General features: G+C 46.9%; 1 protein-coding gene across 1 annotated transcript in view; it reads left to right on the top strand.

The window, feature by feature from the left end:
- Positions 1-10,276: 10,276 nt before the first annotated feature.
- Positions 10,277-18,975, top strand: part of LOC119396010 (GATA-binding factor C-like) — a 79,059-nt gene continuing 70,360 nt past the window's right edge. The window contains 1 exon segment of the mRNA XM_049416864.1: positions 10,277-10,660. The gene's annotated coding sequence lies outside the window, so the exon portion shown is untranslated.

Below are 18,975 nucleotides of genomic sequence, written 5' to 3'. Positions count from 1 at the left end.
CACGCAAGATCTCCTTTGGGAGTTTTGTAAGTGATGCGTAAGCGTAGATGTTATACCCCTGTCACACGGGGCAACTTAAGTGCCCTTTGAGGGAGTGCACTTCGCCTCTAGTGCCATTCGCACGCTGTCACACGGGAACACTCGCTGCAAAGCGCACTTGCCGGCGAGTGCGTTCGCCAAACTCACTTCGCCGAGACGGAGTGTCTAGCCTCGACAGCAGTGGCTCGAGAATAAATTAGTTATTATCCAAAGCCGAGTTCATAGCATTTTTGAACTATCGTTTTCTTCAGGGGCGTAGCCAAGGGGGGGGTTGGGGGGGTTCAAACCCCCCCCCCCCCGAAATTTTTCAGTTTTGCTTGCGTATATAGGCACGCACACATACAAACGCACGCACGAACATACATAAAGTATGGTTGAACCCCCCCCCCCCCCCGAAAAAAATTTCTGGCTACGCCCCTGGTTTTCTTTGTTAGGAATATTCTTATGCATTAAAACATACTATAACACAAAAAACTACTTTGCTATTCTCGTTCTCGGGCAGTTTACAGCCACGACCGCCAGGGGCATGCCCAGCGCACGCCGTGCAACTAAGTCTAATGGACGTAACCTCGTGATAATCGCGGGAGGTCTAAACGACGTCTTGACTAAGAGAGAAATGAACTTTATTTTTGACCAGGCTCTTGGTACTTGAGCCCTAAGGTGGGTGGCCTCCTCAGTCCAGGTAGCCATGGCTCGCTGCCGCCGCCCGAGCCCTGTTCACCAATCGTAGCTGGTTGTCAGGGTCTTGCGTCACCAGCAGAGCCTCCCACTGGACTTCTAGTTCTTTCTCTGTGTCTGCTCCTTCCTCTGCGTTTCCGTTTGGGGGTGATGACGGTGGTACGTCTGGATTGTTCGAGCAGTCCAGCACCATGTGTCTTGACTAAAGAATCAGCCGAACTAGCGACCACATTGTCGAAAGGGGTCGATGACATGCGCGCCATTTCCCCTCAGGTGCAGATAGTGGTATGCACAATACCGGAAGTACCAGTGCGAAATATCAGCTTGCAAAGAGCGGTTGTCGTCGCAAACAAAGAGATATGGCGAATTAGTCGAGAGAAAGGCATCGAGGTAGTGGAAATAAACAGAGAGGTGCACAGGTGGGGTGGTTTTCGAAGAGACGGAATACACTTCGATAGGAGGCTTGGCCATGAGGTGGGTTGGCGTCTTGCAGGACGCGCAGTAGCTTTTTTGGGGGGCACGCGGGCCCTTCGGTGCCCAAGGTAGCTTGTAATGAGGAAAACAACCAGGGGGACTCTTTGACAGGTAGTATAGTGAAAAAAACAGAGAAAAGGTAAAAGAAGGGAGAAGGCGCGTGTTGCAGTTAGTTACATTAACATGCAGGGTGGCAGAAAAAAGGCAAAATGGTTAGAGATTGAGGGACAGTTAAACAAGGTACAGATAGGTGTTTATGCGGTTACATAAACACACCTTAGAGACTTGGAAGAGCCACCACATATTGGAAATTATGTTTGGGAAGGATGTAACAGGATCACATCAGAAAGTAGAGGTGGGGGGGTTGGAATGCTAATTCATAGCAGAACAAAATGGGAGAGAGTGAAACAAACGTGTTCAGAGCACATATGGGTTTCGGGCACAGTAGGTGGAAAGAAAACGTGGCTAGGTGTAGCATACTTGTGGGCGGGGAATAACTGCAGAGAAAAGAATCTGGAGATAGTGAAATGCATAAGCACCGATATTAAAGAATTTGGTCATGATGCCGAAATAATCCTTCTAGGGGACATGAACGTTCACATTTATGACCTTGACGGATATTCAGACACCAATGGCAAGTTATTGCTAGATCTCTGCGAGCAACATAGTCCTTAAGATAGTTAACGTGGGGCCTAAGTGTGAGGGGCAGATCACGTGGGAAGTCGGAAACAGGCAATCGAGCATTGATTACTGTCTCATGACAGAAGGAATATATGACAAACTTAGAGAGATGAGAATAGACGAAGAAGGCATTAACAGCTTGGGTAGTGATCATAAACGCATAATATTACAAATGGGATATAAAACTGAAAATAAGAACATAGAATCAAAGTTTGGCAGCTCGTATCTAAATGACAAACAAATAACAAATATAGCCGCAAGAGTCGAGGAAAAAGTAGACGAACTACCAGGCAAAGACTGGAAGTATAGTGAGCTGCTACACGTAATCACGAAAGAAATGGAAATAGAGAAGAAACCTATTTGTTGGAAAGGAAAGAAAAAGCCAAAAAGTTGGTGGAACAAAGAAATCCGGGAAGCGATCGAGATGCGACGTCAGGCATCACGGGAGCACAGACAGGCAAAAAAGGAGAAGCGGCCACAGGACGAAGTCAACCAAATATGGGAAATATATTTAGAGCAAAAATCCATTGCGCAGAAATTAGTCGAGGCAAAAATTAAAGATGAAACTGAACGCTGGATGACAGAGATTCGCGAAAAGAAGAAGGCCGCGCCTAGGATATTTTGGAGCCACCTAAAAGCGCTGGGTAGGAAGTCTGTCACAATGCAACAACATATGGTAGATGAAGGAGGAAATAAATTGGAAGGATATGAAGCGCTAGGTTACATTCGAAAGATAACAGCCGATTCGTTTAAAAAGGTCCCCCAGGGGATTCCCCCGGTGAGTAAAAGTACGCAAAGGAGTGCAACCGACGAAGATGTAGTACTAGAGAATTTCAATTGGAAGAAGGCCGAAGGAAAAATTCCTAAGCGCACTACTCCGGGCTTAGATGGGGTTCCCGTCAGCCTCATTAACGAACTCGGACATAACACTAAAGAAGCACTGCTGAAAGCCGTAGAAAAGTGCTTACAGGAGAGGGAAATACCAGACAGTTGGCGAAAAAGTAGAATGAACTTAATCTATAAAGGCAAGGGAGAAAAAGATAACATTCGCTCGTATAGACCCCTAACAATTACATCGGTGCTATACAGGTTGGCGATGCAGGCAGTAAAATTAAAAATAGAAGCGTGGGTAGAACAAAATGATATTTTGGGAGAACTTCAGAATGGATTTCGAATCGACAGGCGGTTAGACGATAATCTGTTTGTTCTTACCCAGTGTATAGAAATATCTAAAATAGAAAACAGGCCCTTATACGTAGCTTATCTAGATATCACCGGGGCGTATGACAACGTTAATCAGGAAATTTTGTGGGATATATTGAAGGAAGTGGGCATAGGTGACGACTGTGTGCAGCTTTTGAGAGAAATATACCGAGAAAATACAGTTTGTATAGAATGGGAAGGAATAAGTAGCAAGGACAGCGTTGAAATTAGCAAGGGGCTGAGACAGGGATGCCCTTTGTCTTCGCTGTTATTCATGCTGTACATGGCGAGGATGGAAAAAGCGCTAGAAGGTAGCAACATTGGATTTAATTTGTCACACAAACAGGTCGGAGCGATGGTTGAGCAGAAGCTTCCAGGTCTATTTTATGCTGATGATATTGTCTTATTTGCGGACAGTCAAGATGATATACAGCGACTGGCAGATATATGCGGAAGGGAGTGTGAGGCTCTAGGACTAGGATTTAGTGCAACAAAATGTGGATTGATGGTATTCAATGATCACGGAGACCATACGGTCTTAATACAGGGCCAAAAAATACCGAGGGTAAGCGAGTACAAGTACCTCAGAGTATGGGTAAATGAGGGGGATAGATATATGGAGGTACAAGAGAAAGCATCGGTAGCAAAGGGAAAGAGGAATGCTGCAATTATGAAGCACAGAGCTTTATGGGGATACAATAGGTACGAGGTGCTTCGAGGGCTGTGGAAGGGTGTGATGGTTCCGGGGCTTACATTTGGGAACTCAGTGGTGTGCATGAAGTCAGAGGTGCAATCAGGAATGGATGTAAATCAAAGGACGGTGGGCCGCCTCGCGTTGGGCGCTCACGGGAAGACGACAAATGAGGCGGTAAAAGGTGATATGGGATGGACAGGCTTTGAAGTGAGGGAAGCGCAGAGCAAAATGAGATTCGAAGAGAGGCTGAGGAAAATGAAGAAGAGTAGATGGGCAGAGAAGGTTTTCAGGTATTTGTATAGAAAAAGCGTTGACACGCAGTGGAGAAAAAGAACTAGGAGGCTCACCAGTAAATACACGACTGGCAGTGCGGGCGATATGGCAACAAGGAGCATTAAGCGGAAGGTCAGAGAGGCGGTGAGGACTTATTGGATGACAGCGATGGAAAAGAAGCCGGCTCTGAGTAACTACCGAAAAGGAAAAAAACGAAATAAGGAGGGAAAGGTTTTATGACAATTCAAGGGGAAGCGCTTTACTGTTTGAAGCAAGGTCGGGCTGCCTTAGAACGCGTAGTTATAAAGCGAGATTCAGTAACGAAGAAGAACAATGTACATGCTGCGGGGGAACTAAGGAAACGATGGAACATGTACTGATTGAATGTGGCGATATTCACCCAGGTATACGTGTGGGCACGAGTCTACATGAAGCCTTTAGGGACAACAATGGAAAGCTGAACACGCAAATAAGTAAGAGACGGTTAGAGTATTGGTGGCAGAAAAGTAGAGATAAAGTACAAAAAATAAATAATTGGGGGAAAAAAAGGTCGTTCTGCCTTAAGAGGCAGAGAGATGGACCGTGAATTTATATTTTTTGTTATAATAACATAGATTTAATCAATGTAGATAAGGCATTAGGACAACATGAAACAAGGAAGTTTTTTTTTCTTTTTTTTTTCTTTTTTTTAATCCTTCGAGCCGGTGGCAGACATGTCACCGCCCCGTTATAAAGGGGACGCTCATAGCATCCATCCATCCATCCATCCGTGCAATGGCTGCAGCTGCCGCGTTTGTACGTAAATTTTATTTTAAGGGCTGGTTATAGCTGTAACACAGTATTGCTTAAAAGACATTGCCTGAAATAAGAAATATCTGTTGTGCTACTTTATTACCCATCGCCATTACAATCATTACCAAAGTGCACTTCCCTTTCTTGTGTAGCAGCGCGCTGCCAAAGTGCCATTCTGGGGGCGAAAGTGCACTCGCTCAAAATGACACTAAACTTGCCAGTGTGACCGGGGTATTAAATGCGTAGGCATTTCTATGTCGACTCGAAGTAAAACTGTCTCTTTGTCCCGTCAGTCGATCAGCACCATAAAGAAATAATTGGAAAAACATGGCTGATCCCTCCGTCATAGGAATCGGTATAACACGAAAGTGAAACGTATCTTCACAGAAATAGTGCTTATTGTGTAGTGATATATGAGAGCTTGTACAATGTGTATTCGTGTTTGGCAGCTATCGCACCGTTTGACGCGGATGCACCCACGTTGACACCTATAGTGGTACGTCTCCATCGCGACGACTAACGCCCATGATCATGATTTAACCGTTGTGGTAGCTGCAGTTTTTAACATATACATGGACAGAGTGTATCGTGAATCCCGCGCAAAGGTACGTCAACAAGCACATAATAAACGCTTGTAATCGACATGCATTCCTTCAAAGTGTTGTCAATTAGAGAGGGAAACTGCACGGTGTGCGCTCCCGAGTACCACGGTAACCCACCTGTGCTCATGCATACACTACTACCACAGTGCGCTTGAGCAACACGGGAGGCATGCTGATCAACAAAGCCTCGCATGCTGCCCAAGGCATAAAGTCTGCGTCGAGCTTTAGTGTGTTGGCTTGCTGCTGTTGACTCCTTTCGTATTCCTGTTGACAAGGCGCTTTTCGAGGTCGGCACAGACAGTGGGGTGTGCCCGCCTGACAACGGGGATTAAAGGCTGGTTCGTGCGTGCCAAGTGCGCGGAAGAGAGGAACCTGTTGTTAGAGCACTTTTCCTCTTTACGCGAATATTGCTTCCTTGCTCCAGCTTGGACTGGATCACATCGGTGGCCACGCCAGTCCTTTTCTCCCGCGTGGTATATAAGAGTAAGCGGGTTCTCCTTTGTGTGTGTAGCTCTTGGGATGCGTCTCCTCGCTTGGAGTGTGGGTGTAGCTACGTGTGCAACCCGTGCTTGGCGCGTGCCACGGCCGCGCGCTTTGTGTACACGAGATTTAGGAGGGAAGAAAAGGCATGGAAGAGGTACACAGATAACGCACCGCCCTATGCACAAACGCGGCTGTTTTTTGCTGCGTCGAGGAGGTGCTTCCGGTCGGAAAGATTAGGGACCTCGGGCAACGCACACATGCAGCGAAATATTTCTGGTGTAAATTAAATTTCTGAAAAAAAAATTCTTGCTCAAGTGCCGCAAACTTATTGCTCTATATTCAGCTTATTACCAAATCGTTATATATCCTACTTTTCAAAACCCTATACTGTGGTCTTTGGGTTAGGTTTCATCAGAATTTTGAGGATATCCAATTGAGCACATATACTATAGTAAGTATTAAATGTTGGGTGCTGAGTGGTTAAAATTGTTTCTGTCGGATCAGATCAAAGAACTTTATTAAAGAGCCCTGCGAATTGGCGGGATGGTAAATACATACTGAGCACGAGAAAACGCGCAACACAGAAGAAAGATACACATGGGACGCGCGCTACTGTCAAAAGTGCTTGTCCGTGGGATGGGTCTGAACGCCGCCTAGGCCTCGGCCAAGGGTTGTTGGCGCTTGGCGGCTTCCTCGGCTCACTGGACGGGCCAGAGTCGGTGCTCCGGGTCCGAACTGAGCAACGCAGACTCGTGGCGCGTGGAGGCTATCGCTTTTCGAGGCCGCATCACTGTTATTGTGTGTTATACCTGGTGACACGACCGCGACCTCATGACCACGCATACTTCCACCATACTTTCCCAAAAGTGTCAGTCTCATAGATAGCATATCCGGCTATGAGAAACACTTTTTCTCTCCCTCTTCCTAAAGCAAAAATTCCCGAGTACTAAGGCCTAAAGCTAATGAATGAATAAATGAATTTTCCATAACCATAATTTATTTCCGTTTTTTTAATGAGGAGTGGTGCATTTTCAAGACGCTCGTAAACGAATGATCGTAATATTCTGACACAAAAATTGGCAGTCGCCAAGTAGTGATAAAAAACGGTCATTAATCTTTGTACGCCATGCATGAGGTTTTATCTTCGCGCCAGAGGGTACAAGTGGAGTGTAGAGGCGACACGGAAGAGATATGCTGTCGAGTGCTGCTGGTGGTGTGGTCTATGCGACATTCAAGGACGAACCATGTTTTGTTTTGCTGAGTACAGCGCAGGGGTCTCAAACACACGGCCGGCGGGCCGCATGCGGCCCGCTGACTTGTCGATAGCGTCCCGGCCCGCACATGACTGTCTTCGTCCCATTCTTATTTTTTTAAAATTTTCTTAATGTTCATGAACTACACATGTCCATGTATATATGAACTATACACAGACGGGGCTGGTCTCAAGCATATTTTTCGTGAGGCATCCTCTCCGCTCACCAGGTGTTAAAGGAGCCCTGCAACACTTCTTGAGCATGGTCAGAAAATTCTGCCGACCGGTAGTCGATCGCTCCTTAGAACACGTGAGCCAAACATTATAGCGCAGCACGCGACCTGAAATTTACGATCAATTCTCAAAGACAGCTCGAAATCGCTCGCTCGCGCACAGATGATGCCGTAATCCCAAATGACCGCGCCATAAACCCAAAGTCCACGACCATCGGCTGATTTGATTATCGTGAGCTGCATAGTTACTGTGGCCACCGCGGTATGCCGCCACGTGCCCACGATCGCGCTCGCGATCACACTGAAAGTAAGCCGAGCGTTCGAAGAAAAAAAAAACAAGAAAGAAGTGCTGAAGGTTATTACGCGCGCTGACGAACGGGCGTAGCTTCTTTGCGCCCTTGTCATCCCTCCCACCTGAGCACCCTACACCTGAGTAGCTTTCAGTGCCCTCTCTGGTACGAAAGAAGAGAGAAAAGCGTTAAAGCGTGCGGCAAATCCGTGCAGCTCCGCTCTTGGCGGATTATAAAAATGTTTGCGGCAGTCGATTCGTGAGGAAATAAGCTCATTTAATGAAATCATTCAATGATTAGTTGGAAAAGTGTTGCAGGGCCCCTTTAAAGTATAACCGTAGAACAAAAGCTCTACCCTTCAGAATCGGCGCCAGATTTCAGTCATTCTGGATATTAATATCGATATGTTTCTGGCAACCTGTCGCTGAATCCCCTTCAAAACTGACCCATATAGCAGATATAGAAAAGGCCTTCTAAATGGCAACAGTAGCTGACATATTGCTCAAACTGCACTAACACAGCCGCATGCCACACGCAGGTGCGCCATGATGTTTTGAAAATCCCATTCAATGCTTGTTGATTCTTTCTGAAATCGAGCCATTTTGTATCCGGTAGTGGGGAGGGGGGTCAGCACTTATTATATCTTTATTTGTTTTTCTTTTTTTTTTGCGTTTTAAACGTCCAGCTCGGTAACGCCTAGTAACGCATAGCTCGGCCGCACGAGCGTCGCGCCCAAACTTGATCTTGGGTTCCTTATGAGCGATTTATCGAAATAGCCACATGATACGATTCTGGCCGCTATGGGTGCACGGGCTGTGATGTAAGTGTGTGCATCATATGCATAGCCCCAAATAGGCGCATTTCATTCCGCGAGCACTGTGTACGTGTCTTCAATCTGTGTATGTTACGTCCGTTTATCTCGAAACAAGATAGCGCTGTACGTGTGTAGATGAAATGGAGAGGGGATAGTGTGCGTGAGTGTACGACGCAGTTAAACACGGAAGTTACGCTCGCCGAACCGGAAATGCAAGTTGCGCACTTATCGGCGGGAGATGTCCAAGCGAGATCACTCAAAAAACAAAAAAAGGAAAAATAAATAAAATAGATATGAATGAAAAGAAAGAAGTACAACACTAAGAAAAGAAAAAGAAGATAGGGAGAAAAAATGAATGAAAGAAGCACGTCAAACACAACGGAAAAATGAGAAACACTGTTTGCACTAAGGACACTCTCACTTAGAAGTTACTACACGCGTACGCGGCACGGTTGTGAGAATATGTCGGGTATTCGATATGCAGTCATGGTTGACAGCCACATCGCGATAAGTGTTGAATGGCAGCCGAAAGACGTTCGTGGTGCACGCTAAAAACCTTTTTATCAGCATTAACCGCTGATACACCTCTCATGCGCATGATGGTTTGGAAAGTTACGCTGCAATTCAATCAAGGCTTTGTCTGCTGTATCTTGTTCAGCCTGTTTGGCTTTTCATAACTTCAACTGTTCCTTTACTTTACATTTACCGGTCGGTCGGTTGGTCAAAAAAAGAAAAAAAAAGTATATAGTTCAGATAAAAGTTACAATGCTTTACTGTCGCCCTTGATGTTCACTGATTTTAGATGCACGCTTAAAATGATATAAATCATAATAAAGCCCTTATTTATGTGTACCTTGTCTAAAATTAACTCGGATTTCCGCGCTGCAGTTCATCTTGTTATCTGATCGTTGTTTCGGCATTTGCATAATCCCAGAGTCGATTATTTTTTTTTTATATACAAGAAACTGACTTGGAGTTGTTGCCATTTTCATTTAAACGGTACTTGGTTGGTTTGTACCATCATAATGATAATAGCACCGACTTTTAGATGCAACCAGTGAAATGGAATGTGCGCACACTGCGAAGACACGCTCAGTGGCTCTTTTATCGTGATTCCACTCAATCTGTTGACCGACTTCCAGCTAAGGAACACACGCAGCTGTATATTCCACCTAGAAGCTCGCATATTGAATCACACTACAAGTACAGTGGGGAGGGGGAGGCGGCGAGTTACTTCACATTCAACCAGCCTCGGCTGGATTGCTGCAAGTGCGTTCGTCCGAGGAAACAGGACCCTAGGCACGATCGCGTTGCATTTTTTTTTTCTTTTTCGTCGAGTCTCTTGAGCGTGCCCAGGACGAATTCGACTCCGGTCCTGGCAACCGCGACTGGCGGCACATTGCGCGGTCGTGCTCCCTTTGGCGGTGGGACGGGCGATTCCGTCGCGTCTCAGGCCCTCCTCCCCTGACGGCTCCTCGTCTTGTTGACGACGTCCCACGGCGCCGTCGTCCGAGTCGCACTGGAAACCAGCAGCGCGGGAAAGCTGATCCAGTCGTGCGGCAACTTGTTTTCTTCCCATCTCTCTCTCTCTCTCTCTCTCTCTCTCCCATCGCCATTTATTTTTATTTTTCTCTTTCTCGTCGCGTCGCCCCATTGCCTGCTTCCGTAGGAGGCCTGTTGCATCAGGTCGCACGTGGTAGAGGGCCAGGCCTTGTGCGCGTTGGGAGGTGCCGGCCCGGGAAGGGACCTCCCCCGAGCGGAGCAGAGAGGGGCCTGCCTTCGCGGCAAACCGCTCGCACCCGGTTTGCCGAGGAAAGCGAGTGGCGTTCGCGTAATGTACCCCAGCGGGTTGCCGTCACTCGACGCCAGGGGGCGGCCGTTTTGAGAGTAGCTTGTTTCGGAAAGAGTTTCGGATGGCCGTTTAGAACGGGATCGCGACCGTCCCTCGGCGACCGTGACATTTTTTTCGAGAATCTCTCGAGGTTGACAGGACGGCGCGCGAATTTTCAATTTCTGTGGCACGAATGTTGAAGACGATCTCGAACTGCTTACGACAGCGGCTGCATCCGTTGCATGATCGAACGAAAGCGACACTGCTGTCACGTGTCTCTTCTGTCCATCTGCGCTGGACGTGAGGAACTGGCGAAGCACGGTAAGCCACTACCGTTGTGCACCATGACTTTGTTGTTTCCAAAAAGCCGTAGAGGCAAATATGGGCCACTACAGTTCCTTTTGACAATCGCACTCTGAGGGATAGTCCAGCGCAGAAACTGATGGGACACATGGTGTTGATGTGACCTGCAAGCTCTGAATAAATGACACTTCTGACCACAGAATGTGTCATTCCAGATACACCGCTGGCTGTGTTTTACTGCTTTTTGCGCTGGCTTATTCCTCTTATAGCTGATAGTATTTTTGAGAGATGAATTTGCGATCGTTTGTGTTAGGTGACAAACCAGACGTGACTTTTTATATGGTCACCCAGATTTTATGTGATAACAACTTGATACATGCACCATCGAGTTCAAGGTGGGTTCGCTCGATATTTGCTAAAGAGCACACTAACCAACGAAGTTGCAACATGGGAAAACATTGAGACAGTGTCTTTTCATCTATGACTTAGAAACGCCTATTTCAGCTTCGGTTACTTCAGCCGGTATTGTTTTTTGCGGCTCAGCTTAGCATTGGAAATTCGGAATATCCGTGCAGCAAGCATCGACAGCAATACAAATCGCACTCAGAAACAGGAATGGAAGTGTGGCTAAGCTTGATTGTTTGTATATTCGTTGATGTGATGATAACGACTGTCCTCTGCGCCTCAATTTCTTCTTTATCGACTTTAAGGAGGGCGAGAGATGAGATAAGAGTTCTGTTCTGAGTCACGAAGATACAGGCTGAAGATTTTCACTGAAAATTGGGCTACAGAGCTGTTGTTCACCCCTGTGCCTTCAACGGTATACTGGCGGAGGCAAGTTGTACACATCGACCGCTAACGATTTTGATGAACGGGTCACACGCATTAGCAAGATCTTTCTGCGCGCGCATTCTTTCAAGTAGCGGCGCAGTATCCCTGTCCGTCAAAATTGTTCACTGGGTGGCCAATTGATAAGCGCTCGTTATCAAGATCATTGATTTCCAGGACAAATATATCTTCGTTTTATAAAGGCGTGGTCGTTGCCGTGTTTTACCAAATATCACGTTTGCCGTGTGTGTTCCACCACGATACGAGTCAGTACCGGAAACATTCGCAGAGGACCACGCGTTCAAATAATTTCCCGTTCGTATGCCTAAATGTGCTCTTTGGTAATGCTTGGCCGTCTTCACTAATAATGTGTCCAATGTTACTCGCGGCTGTTTTAAATGAAAGCCCCAGGTGATTTAAATTAAACCGGGGTCCTCCGCTAAGGCGTGCCTCAAGGTCATATCGGTGTTTTGGCTCGTAAGTTCCCAGGTATTATTATTATTATTATTATTATTATTATTATTATTATTATTATTATTATTATTATTATTATTATTATTATTATTATTATCCATTTTGGAGTTCTCGTATAAATGGCCCAATTTTGAAGGAACATTAAAGAAACACATATTCGAGCTGCATTGGTAAATTACCCAGTCACGATTACCAAAAGAGCACATCTTGGAGGGCAGAGAAGCTTGGTAAACCAGAAAGTACGCAGAGAACAGAAAGACAGACTGGCGAACCTTGGACTTTCCTCAACAAATTGCCATTACCATGGTCGATTTTGACGCAATCAGGCTAGCGCCTTTAGACGGCGTTTTATCAATATACAAAATACAATGGACTATACAATGCGTGCCAAAAACTGTAGTTGTAGCATACTTCGAGAGTTCTTACGTACTGCGGTAGCGTAAATAGAAAATACTTCGTAATCTGTGACCTCGTCGTCGCGTACACCAGCTCCGAGGTTCGACGTGAAAGTGCGACTTTTTAAGTACATTTCCTCTTCGCAGTAGCAGAATAACTGATCTTACGAATTTTGTCGCGCTGCGAAGCTGTTCGACGCGGGTTCGATTCTTGGAACGGCGGCCGCAATTAGAAGAGGGCGAAATTTATTAAGACCCGTGTACTTGGACTTTAAACGCTAATTGCTTAAAGAATCCTGTATGGCCAAAATTAATTAGGAGTCCCGAACTACATATACTGCGTGTTTCATAAACCTTATTCAGGGTTCGGAACATAAATCCCCACGATTTAATTCAGTATTAATCTTGCTAACTCCCAGTGCCGATATACGATGTTCCGCATATCCTCCGTCTCTCTCTCCCTCCCTCCCTCCCTCCCTCCCTCCCTCCCTCCCTCCCGCGCACACACAAACACTTGCGCGCTAGTACATTTTGTGCAGAGGCGCGCATTCTATATATGCTGCATTCGTGTACGAGTGTAATGAATTGCCGGGTACAGCAGCGGGCGGGGGTAGCCTTATCGAGGATGGGCGGCGAGCTTTATGATACGCGAGCCCTCCGATAACGTAATGGGGCATGCCTGTCCAGCACCAAATTCATCTTCGATTCGCGACAGCCGGTTGTCAGCGCGTTGCCCGCCGCGGACACACGAGACGACCGCGGCCTCAGCGCTTCCTTTAGTAGTCACTGAAACGACATTAAAGGAGAGAGAGAGAGAGAGAGAGAGGGAGGGAGGGAGGGAGTTGTGCATGCTGGAGTATAGGTCTACTGTCCTTGAGAGGCAGTCCACGACTTTAAATTACATTTGTGGTCTCACGTTCTAAAGCGCCATTACGCGGAGGATGGCGGAAATAACGTTTATTACTCAATTACTAAACTGATGCTGCATTCCATGCTTGTCGGTTGGGCAGAGACGTCTAGCAAGTCATTTCCGTGATGCACCAGGAAATGGCCATTACTGTATACGCGGGTATGTGGGAACGAAAGGGCCGAGGGTTTTGTTTCGGGTCGTCTATCGCCTATATAGGACTCCTCACCTGAAATTATATGGATTATGAAAGGCATCGAGCGAACGAGCGAGAGGAAAGAGAGAGAGGGAAACGAAAGGGAAAGGCAAATAGGTTAGCCAAGCACTGGCTGGTTTGCCTAACCCCTATATACATATGGATTGAGGGAAAGGGGGAATAATAGATGAGAGAGAGTGAGAAGAAATAACGAGAGGTCGTCTTCAAGTAATACAATAGGGCTTTCGTTGCCTTGTACATGCACGAAACCATAGGCCAAGGTTCCAGGATCTTCTTTTCTGATAGCATCAAGACGATGGAGCTTCGCTTCTAGAACACGTCGTTAAGTCTGGTAGGATGGGCAGTGGCATAGAATGTCCTGGATCGTCTCCTCGCAGATAGATGCGGATCCAGTTTTCTGCTCTGCGTTGCGGGAAAGTAGATAGAAGGATGAAAAGGTAGAAAGAAGTGAAGAGAGAGAGGGAGAACTAGTTTCGCATGCTAAGTCTATATTAAGCGGTCGAGGACAGCTGTCAGCATGATGTACCGTGACAATGCGCTCGTTGCTTTATGCGATAGAGGCACGCGATGGCGTGGTCCAAAAAATCTTGACTTCCGAATATGCCTGGTGTTAAGGCGAAAGCCTTGGATGCCTCATCAAACACGAACAGTGACCGATGGCGTCGGCGTCGGAGGTGTCAACACGGGGGGTGAAAGATCATCATGTAGTGACGCCGTCCCGTTACGTCATCATGATGGCACACGTCTCCAAAATTGGTGACATCATCATGGTTCGAGTATGATGACGTGTGAGAGCGAGTACAGAGACTACGACGTCATCGTGGTGACGTCACATTATGACGTCATTACATGACATTGTCGCTTGGTCAAAGGTGGGTCGATCACGGAGGCGCACCGCAAGAACACTTAAGGTGCAGACACCTTCCAATTCCTCCGATCCCGGAGGCATTGCAAAACCGCGTTGTATGCGGAAAGCATTGGGGCGAGATCAATACTATTGACTGACAAGAAAAAAACGCCAGGCCTGCGCTGAAACCGCAGCACAGTCACAGCGAAAGCTGGAAGAGCGGCGTTTCTAGAGCCCGTTAAGCTCTCTTGGGGCTACAATACAAGTACACTAGAAAGGTACCCACTACGCCATAAATCACAATTTTTAAGAAGTTCAGAAGCACCTACTAAACCATTATTCGTCATTCTGCGGAGAAGCGAGGCACCAGCTACACGTCTGTAAGGCATTATGTGCACTTTGTTGACGCGACGACTGATGACGATGAAGAATTATGGCTCAGCCCTTTGTAATGGGTTGGAATCTTTAAACGGCCCACCAGTTATGTAATTTGCATTAGGTGACGCCCGGTCGCTATTTCCCTCTCCCGTCATGCTGTATAACATACGTTGACGTGGAAGAGAGACGGAGGGGGAGGGGGGGCGAAGAACATTACTGAGACCCCGAGGAAATGGATCATGCGCTTATGGGCTTCCTTGGCAACCAATACAAGTGCACTTGCGAGGAACCCACTACTCTATAAATCATTGTAATTTCACTGAGACCCCGAGGAAGTGGATCATGCGCTTATGGGCTTCCTTGGCAACCAATACAAGTGCACTTGCGAGGAACCCACTACGCTATAAATCACTGTAATTTTTGAGAAGTAGGGCAGCAGGCACTGTGCCATTTTTCGTCATTCTGCGGAGAGCGTTGGTACCTGCTAAACGCATGTAAGGCATTATGCGCACTTTGTTGATGCTGTGCCTGATGAAGATGAAGAATTATGGCAGAGCCCTTTCTAATGGGTTCGAAGCATTGAACAACCTACTCATTGCGCAATTCGCATTGTGTGACGCCTCGTTACAGAATTCGCGTTGTGCGACGCTTGGTGCTTATTTTACTCTTCTACCACGCTATATTGCATATGCTAATGTGGTTCCTTCCCGACATGAAGCCTGTATAGGACCTTTTTGCAAAGCAGTTTCAAGCACCGGCATGGCTTAGAGGTTGAATACTGGGCTCCCACGCAAAGGGCCCAGGTTCGAACCTCGTTCCATCCTGGAATTTTTTCTTATTTCGTTTTTTTTCTTATTTCGAGCGATACTGGTTACGGACACCGGCGGCGGCGGCGGCGGCGGCGGCGGCGGACAACTACGGCGCCAAAAACGGCCGGTGAAATGATCTCATAACAGCTTTCGCTGTAAAAGAAGATGGCTTTCGCCTTCCAGTCGTCTATGCAAATGCATGAGGGACTGTTTGACATTTGAGTTCAGTCGGCTTAATGCAGCCCGGAGAGAGCTACGCTGGACGTTGTAACGGGAACAAAAGCACATGGAAAGTTTCAATACACCACTATCCTTCTCCAAGAATTTGGCGGTTGAAATAGCAGTTATGGGAAAGAGCGGGGTGTGCCGGCGGTTCACTCTGAACAGCGATGGGGTGTGGTGTTTGTGTGCATGTGTACACAAGAAGCGGCCTATCTAAATTCGGGTTCGTCTCTCCCTGTGCAAACTGGGGGAGAGCGTGGGGGATCGAAAACGCTGTAGTATACGTACCCTTCCCCCATTTTTCTTTCCATCCGTTGCCAATGTCGTCGAATATTAAGCGTTCCGTATGTGCGTGCTTCTAGTTATTTCACTCTCATGGTTCGGCTCCGCGGTTACTACCTGTCCTAAGTAGACGTACTCCTTTACAACTTCCAGTGTCTCGCCACCTATCGCAAAGCGCTGTTCTCTACCAAGATTGTTCCACATTACTTTAGTTTTATGCATATTAATTTTCAGACCTACTCTTCTACTTTCCGTATCCAGTTCAGTAATCATGAGCTGCAATTCGTCTCCCGCGTTACTCATCAATGCAATGTCATCAGCGAATCGTAGGTTACTGAGATACTCTCCATTAACTTAGAAGAATAACATTAGAAGAATAAGGATGGGTTGGGGCTCATTCGGCAAGCATTATCAAATCATGAATGGTAATCTACCACTATCCCTCAAGAGGAAGGTATATAACAGCTGCATCTTACCGGTACTTACCTACGGAGCAGAAACCTGGAGACTTACAAAGAGGGTTCAACTTAAATTGAGGACGACGCAGCGAGCGATGGAAAGGAAAATGATAGGTGTAACCTTAAGAGACAGGAAGAGAGCAGAGTGGGTCAGGGAACAAACGGGGGTTAATGACATCATAGTTGAAATCAAGAAGAAGAAATGGATATGGGCCGGGCACGTAGCACGTCGGCAGGATAACCGGTGGTCATTAAGGGTAACTGACTGGATTCCAAGAGATGGCAAACGCGTGAGGGGGAGACAGAAAATTAGGTGGGTAGATGAGATTAAGAAGTTTGCAGGTATTACGTGGCAGCAGAAAGCACAGGACCGGGTTGATTGGCGGAACATGGGAGAGGCCTTTGCCCTGCAGTGGGCGTAGACAGGCTGATGATGATGATGATGTGCGTGCTATCTTAAACGGTTCGCGCTCTCCCTTCGTGGAGATATCCGTATCTCCGAGACGGCATCCTGCTTAGCAGAAGCACCCGATTCGAGCTGCCGGTGGTTGCGAGGTGAGGCAAGGGCGCGCGTTCCCCGTCTTTTGTCTTTGCGGTCGAGCGGTGAGCATCCGATGCACGGTACGTGTCTCCGATGCAAGTACGTGTCCGATTGCGTCTGCCGCCTTGAGGAGGACGCATTGAAGTTGACGTTTACTTGGTATCATCATCGTCGTCATCATCATTTTTTAGCCTATTTAGGTTCACTGCAGGAAGAAGGCACTTCCCAACGGCCCTCAGTTTATGCTATCCCGTGCGAGCTGATTGCATTTTATCCCTGCGAACTTCTCCAATTTCGTCACTCCGTCTAACTCTCCGCCTTCTTCGAATGCGTTTCCCATCCCTTGGTAATCATTCCGTTGCTCTTACTGTCCGCCGTTTGTTCGTCCTACGCATTACGTGGCCATTCCAGATCCATTTCTACCGCTTAATACCAACCAGAACATCGGCAACCCCTGTCTGGTCCCTGACCCAGTCTGCCATCCTCCGATCTTAGTATTACGCCCATCATTTTCCGTTCCGCTACACGCTGCGTGGTCCTAAACCTTTTCTCTAGTTTCCTTGCTATCTTCCATGTTTCAGCCACATATGTTAGAACCGGCAGTACGCAGCGATTGCATACTTTTCGCTCTAATGACAACGGCCGAATAAGTCATCCACCCTCGAGCGAATGCAAAGACGATCAACATGCGGAAGTTCTATATGTAACTATATAGTCGAGGTTAGGAAAGCCATACGCGATAATGCCACGCGGAAAAGCTGCCGGAGATGACGGAATAACAGTCGATTTGAATAAAGGCGGAGGAGAGCGTGATATTAGTTTTCAATACCAAATCTTGCTAGTTATTAGTAACGTTATATGAATCCCCTTAATGGAAGGACGGATGTTTGGAAATATCGGGCATGGCGACTGTCGCGACTATATACGGATCGAAGCGCTCTCTTCCGTCAAGGTGTGGGACGAGGTTGCATGTGGACACGGCTTGCTCGAGTAGCCGGCGTGAACGAGGCGAAGAGGCCTTATCCAAACAAACAAACAAACAAACAAACAAACAAACAAACAAACAAACAAACAAACAAACAAACAAACAAACAAACAAACAAACAAACAAACAAACAAACAAACAAACAAACAATTAAACGCACTGTCGAAACAAAGTAAGCGCTATTGTTAAGATATGGCAGTTGACATTAAGCGAAGTTGGAACAAAAGCATGCGTGACAGTTCCGACGGGCTATATTGTAACACGAACGATCCCTCCGTGGTAGCTTATAGCACGCGTCGCGCTGCTAAGGGTGCGGGCGCGATTCCCGTCCATGGCAGTCGCATTTCGATGGGGGCGAAATTTATGCAAAGAACACCCGCGTACTTAGATTTAGGAGCGCGTTACAAAACCCCAGCTTCCCCGCCACGGTGGTCTAGTGGCTATGGCGCTCGACTGCTGCAGCCCGAAGGTCGCGGGTTCAAATCCCGGCCGCGGCGACTGCATTTTCGATGGAGGCGAAAGAGTTTGAGGCCCGTGTACCTAGATTTAGGTGCACGTTAAAGAATCCCAGGTGGTCGAAGTTTGCAGAGCCATCCACTTCTCTCATAATCATATCGTGGTTTTGGGTTGTTAAACCCCAGATATTATTATTACAAAACCCCAGGTGGTCGACATTTCCGGAGGCCCCCTTCGAAACGGCGTCTCTCGTAATCACATTGTGGTTTTGGAACGTTAAATACCAACGATTATTATTGAAGGAAAGAAGATGATTTTTTCAAGGGCTCGTTTATCTTTGTTAGACACAATATTAATGAGAACTAACAGACAATAACGCCAAAGAAAGTACAGGGGGTGTTATCTGTAGTATTTAGAATATAAATGTGAAGAAAGTAAAGTGGACGAAAAGATGACTTGCCGCCGGCAGGGACCGAACCTGCGACCTTCGAATAACGCGTCCGATGCTCTACCACTGAGCTCGTCCACTTTCTG

Source organism: Rhipicephalus sanguineus, chromosome 6 (assembly GCF_013339695.2).
Source record: "Rhipicephalus sanguineus isolate Rsan-2018 chromosome 6, BIME_Rsan_1.4, whole genome shotgun sequence".
In the NCBI taxonomy this organism is placed as follows: Eukaryota; Metazoa; Arthropoda; class Arachnida; order Ixodida; family Ixodidae; genus Rhipicephalus; species Rhipicephalus sanguineus.
The sequence above is the reverse complement of the archived record's forward strand: the minus strand, read 5'-3'. Positions and strand labels throughout refer to the sequence as shown.